The following is a 5,774-nucleotide window of genomic DNA, read 5'->3' on the forward strand; positions in this document are numbered from 1 at the left end:
TACCTCCCAGGTTCAAGCAGTTCTCCTGCCTCAGCCTCCTGAGTAGCTGGGATTACAGGCATACACCACCATGCCCAGCTAATTTTGTATTTTTAGTAGAGACAGGGTTTCTTCATGTAGGTCAGACTAGTCTGGAACTCCCAACTTCAGGTAATCCACCCACCTCAGCCTCCCAGAGTGCTGGGATTACAGCGGTGAGCAACCGTCTCTGGTCTACCTGAATTATTCTATTGCTGACAAGAAACAGAACTCAGGTGTGATATATATTGGAACTGAGTATTTGTGATTTAGATAGGTGTTGCCAACAGACTCAAAAGAGAAAATCTCCTCTTCTTAAACATGGTTGTATGTACGTAGGGGCTCCCTCGATTGATTGCCACATTGCAGTTGTTTTATACACAGAGTAGATCTTTCCAGGTGGACATAGAAAGCAGACGTAGCCTCACTTCTTTCGGCCTCTTAAAGCCCCTTCTAGATGAAAGTAGGACCCTTAATCTGCACTGCTTTGGTTTTAAGTCTGCAGTCTCTGCTTTCCCATATTCCAGACCGACAACAGTACTGTGAGACCCACTCAAATGCGCAGAATTGCTTAGTCTGGGCATTTTCTGAAGAATGAGTCCACAGACGTCATAAACTTCCAGGAACTTACATTATCTTGGTAGTATGAAGTAGGAAAAGGCCAATAACTATTTCAAAAACAAACACATCTGCCACGTGGTGGCTCACACCTGTAATCCCTGCACTTTGGGAGGCTGAGGCAGGAGGATTGCCTGAGCTCAAGAGTCCGAGATCACCGGGCGCGGTGGCTCACGCCTGTAATCCTAGCACTTTGGGAGGCTGAGGCGGGTGGATCATGAGGTCAAGAGATCGAGACCGGCCGGGCTCGGTGGCTCAAGCCTGTAATCCCAGCACTTTGGGAGGCCGAGGCGGGTGGATCACGAGGTCAAGAGATCGAGACCATCCTGGTCAACATGGTGAAACCCTGTCTCTACTAAAAATACAAAAAAATCAGCTGGGCATGGTGGCACGTGCCTGTAATCCCAGCTACTCAAGAGGCTGAGGCAGGAGAATTGCCTTAACCCAGGAGGCGGAGGTTGTGGTGAGCTGAGATCGCGCCATTGCACTCCAGCCTGGGTAACAAGAGCGAAACTCCGTCTCAAAAAAAAAAAAAAAAAAAAAAAAGAGATCAAGACCATCCTGGTCAACATGGTGAAACCCCGTCTACTAAAAAAATACAAAAAATTAAGCCAGGCGCGGTGGCTCAAGCCTGTAATCCCAGCACTTTGGGAGGCTGAGGCGGGTGGATCACGAGGTCGAGAGATCGAGACCATCCTGGTCAACATGGTGAAACCCTGTCTCTACTAAAAATACCAAAAATTAGCTGGGCATGGTGGCACGTGCCTGTAATCCCAGCTACTCAGGAGGCTGAGGAAGGAGAATTGCTTGAACCCAGGAGGCGGAGGTTGCGGTGAGCTGAGATCGCGCCATTGCACTCCAGCCTGGGTAACGAGCGAAACTCCGCCCCAAAAAAAAAAAAAAAATACAAAAAATTAGCTGGGCATGGTGGCGCGTGCCTGTAATCTCAGGAGGCTGAGGCAGGAGAATTGCCTGAACCCAGGAGGTGGAGGTTGCGGTGAGCCGAGATCGCGCCATTGCACTCCAGCCTGGGTAACGAGAGTGAAACTCCGTCTCAAGAAAAAAGAGTACGAGACCAGCACAAGATACAGGTTATAAAGACCTTGCTGATAAAACAGATTGCAGTAAGGAAACCGGCTAAGACCCACCAAAACCAAGATGGCAATGAGAGTAGCCTCTGGTCGTCCTCACTGCTACACTCCCACCAGCGCCATGACAGTTTATAAATGCCATGGCAGCATGGGGAGGTTGCCCTATTGGTCTAAAAAGAGGGAGCATGAATAATACACCCTTTGTTTTAGCACATCATCAAGAAATAACCATAAAAATGGGCAACCAGCAGTCGTTGGGCCGCTCTGCCTATGTAGTGGCCATTCTTTATTCCTTTTTTTTTTTTTGAGACAGAGTCCTGCACTGTTGCCCAGGCTGTAGTGCAGTAGTGTGATCTCGGCTCACTGCAGTCTCTGCCTCCTTGGGTTCAAGCAATTCGCCTGCCTCAGCATCCCTAGTAGCTGCTACTACAGGAGTGCGCCACTACTCCCAGCTGAATTTTTTGTGTGTTTTTAGTAGAGATGGGGGTTTCACCATATTGGCCAGGATGGTCTCAATCTCTTGACCTCGTGATCTGCTTGCTTCGGGCTCCCAATTCCTTTACTTTCTTAATAAACTTATTTTCACTTTGAGGACTTGCGCTGAATTCTTTCTGAATTCCCTTGGAGTCTAGATCAGGACCTCTTTCCAGTAACAACCCTATCTATACAAATGGCTTTTGGCTGGGTGTGGTTTTTTTAAACCTGTAATCTCAGCACTTTGGGAGGCTGAGGTGGGTGGATTGCTTGAGGTCAGGAGTTCAAGACTAGCCTGGCCAACATGGCCAAACCCTTCTCTACTAATATATAAAAATTAACTGGGTGTGGTGGCGGGTGCCTATAATCCCAGCTACTCGGGAGGCTGAGGCAGGAGAATTGTTTGAACCTGGGAGGTAGAGGTTCCAGTGAGCCAGGATTGTGCCACTATACTCAGCCTGGGCAACAAGGCAAGACTGTCTCAAAAATAAAAAAGACTTTAAATGTCACTTTTTAAAGTTTTTCCCAGCTGTTACCAGTTTCTTTCCCCTTTGTATCTTCCCTGGTACATACAGTTTCTTCTGTGGTTTATGGTTTTCTGGAATTTAACAGGCGTGAACACTATTGGCATCAGCCTCAAAAGATGGTAACTTATTTGCTGGGGTTTGTGTTCTTTGGTTTTGTTTTCTTGAGAGGGAGGCTCGCTCTATCGCCCAGGCTGGAGTGCAATGGTGCCATCTTGGCTCACTGCAACCTCTGCCTCCCGGATTCAAGCGATCCGCCTTCCTCAGCCTCCTGAGTAGCTGAGATTACAGGTGCCCACTATGACACCTGGCTAATGTTTGTATTTTTAGTAGAGACGGAGTTTCACCATGTTGACCAGGCTGGTCTTGAGCTCCTGACCTCGTGATCTACCCTCCTCAGCCTCCCGAAGTGCTGGGATTACAGGCGTGAGCCACCGAGCCGGCTGGTTTTGCTTTTTGAGATATGGTCTTGCTTTGTCACCCAGGCAGATGGTACAGTGGCTCCATCAAGGCTCAGTGCAGCCTGGACCTCTGGGGCTCAAGTGATCCTCCCACCTCAGCCTCCCAAGTAGCTGAGACTACAGGCAGGAGCCACCATGCTCAGTTAAGGTTTGTATTTTTTTTTTTTTTTTTTTTTTTTTTGAGACAGAGTTTCGCTCTTGTTACCCAGGCTGGAGTGCAATGGCGCGATCTCGGCTCACCGCAACCTCCGCCTCCTGGGTTCAGGCAATTCTCCTGCCTCAACCTCCTGAGTAGCTGGGATTACAGGCACGTGCCACCATACCCAGCTGATTTTTTGTATTTTTAGTAGAGACGGGGTTTCACTATGTTGACCGGGATGGTCTCGATCTCTTGACCTCGTGATCCACCCGCCTCGGCCTCCCAAAGTGCTAGGGATTACAGGCTTGAGCCACCACGCCCGGCCCCAAGGTTTGTATTTTTTGTAGAAGTGAGTTTTCATTATGTTGCCCAGGCTGGTCTCAAATTCCTGAGCTGAAGACATCCACCTGCTTCAGCCTCCCAAAGTGCTGGGATCACAGGTGTGAGCCATTGTGCTTGGTCTTTGCTGGGGTTCTGAATTCTCAGAGCCATTAGCTCTATGCAAGCTCTACCACTCGTTCAGCTGCATCATCTACAATAGGGGACAAAATCTACCTCATTAATTTCTTCACGGACCCAGCAAGTGTCTCCAAAACTGCATGGCAGAACCCTCAGAACAGCTGGAGTAGTCGTCCCTTGTGCCCTCTGGCCCTTACCCCATAATTTGGCCCCCTACAGAGCTCTGTTGAAGCCATGCCCTTGACTGGAACACAGGCCGGCAACCTTGCATGGCCTTAGCCAATGCGCTGCCATCTGCCTGCATGTGGCTACCATACACCCTCCGCCACCTTTCCTATCAGAGTGCCACCTCTCGTAGTCCCTTTACTGATTAGTCTTCTGAGAGCCCTGCCCTTTCCCAATCTAAGTGACTGAGCAAATGACTTCATCTCTTTTGAGATTTTTTGAACAGTTAGTAAAATGCTTTCTCCAGGGCCTGGTGTTAGGGTTAAAATGAGATGAGGAATGCGAAGTGTGCCTGGTGAACACGTAATACAGGGGAGTTCACTTACCCTTCTTGTTACCGCAAGGGCCTGCTCAGCCTGGTCTCCCTCTGTACTTCCTTCATCTCTGAGTCTCTCATTCCTTCCTATTCTTGGAAACCACCTGGAGAAAAGCGACTGATGACGTCATGGACCCGCTAGCCAGACTGTTTGGCTTCAAATCTTGGTTCTCTCACTAAAACAAATTTGATATGAAACAAGTTACTTTACTTCTTTGTGCCTGAGTTTCTTCATCTCTAAAGTAGGGGTGCTAATTCATAGGACTAGAATGATGTTTTACTTACGGTATGTGTATCGTACTATTGCTGAAGGTGCCTTAAACTCCAGATGTTTGAAAGGGAGCACTGTAATTTTCACTGTATCATGTAAAAGTGATATCAAAGAAAAGACTTCCCTGAACCACTGACATTATATAACAGAGGTACTGGGGCTGGACAGTGGGGAATGGAGGGGGACTCGAGGTAAATTATCACTGCCTTCACTTCTGTTTTTTGAAACGGGGTCTCACTGTGTTGCCTAGGCTGGCCTCAAACTCCTGGGCTCCAGCAAACCTCCCACCTCAGTCTCCCTAGTAGCTGGGACTACAAGTGCAAGCCACTGCCCCAGCCCTCCTTCACTATTGATAGGCCTGGTGTCTGGTTAGTCATAGTCGCTCAACACATAGCGGCATCCTGTGTTCTCATCCTATTCTTTCCTCGCCCAGGATCTCATCTTGGGGTGACAAGAGGTCCCAGGTCTCCTTGCCTCAGATTCCTTCTCCCACTCTTTCTTCCTCACTACAACCTGTAACTTCCCACAGCACAGCTTTGGTGAAGGTCTCTTTCTGCCCTTCCCACTTAGCCTTTTTTTTTTTTTTTAAATCTTTTAAGTAGAGACAAGGTTTCACCAAGTTCCCCAGGCTGGTCTGAAACTCCTGGCCTCAAGTATTCCTCCCACCTTGGCCTCCCAAAGTACAGGAATTACAGGCATGAGGCACCATACCCAGTTTAGCTACTATTAATCCCTTCCTTATGCCCTGTTTGTTCCACCATCTGGATTCTCTGCCATCCCCTTAAAGGGGTCCCCATTTTCTTTTTCTTTTCTTTTTTTTTTTTTCTGAAACAGGATTTCCTCCATTTTGGTCAGGCTGGTCTCAAACTCCTAACCTCATGTGATCCGCCCACCTTGGCCTCCCAGAGTGCTGGGATTACAGCATGAGCCTCCGCGCCTGCCCATTTTCTACCCTCAGACCTTTGCTTCAGTCTCCTCTGCTGCCTACAATTTTCTACAGTCCAGTTTTAATGTGTCAACATCCTGGCCATCCCACACTGCCTCTCCATAGCCCTCCTCCAAGGGTTTCCTCTTACGCCCCCACTCTTCATTTCACACATGCTTACTGAGGGCATGCTCTGGTCCCAGGAGCGTTTTTGTTTGAGCCCCATAGTAACTAGGCAAATCTGCAAGCACAT

This window comes from Saimiri boliviensis, chromosome 9 (genome assembly GCF_048565385.1).
Source record: "Saimiri boliviensis isolate mSaiBol1 chromosome 9, mSaiBol1.pri, whole genome shotgun sequence".
NCBI lineage: Eukaryota > Metazoa > Chordata > Mammalia > Primates > Cebidae > Saimiri > Saimiri boliviensis.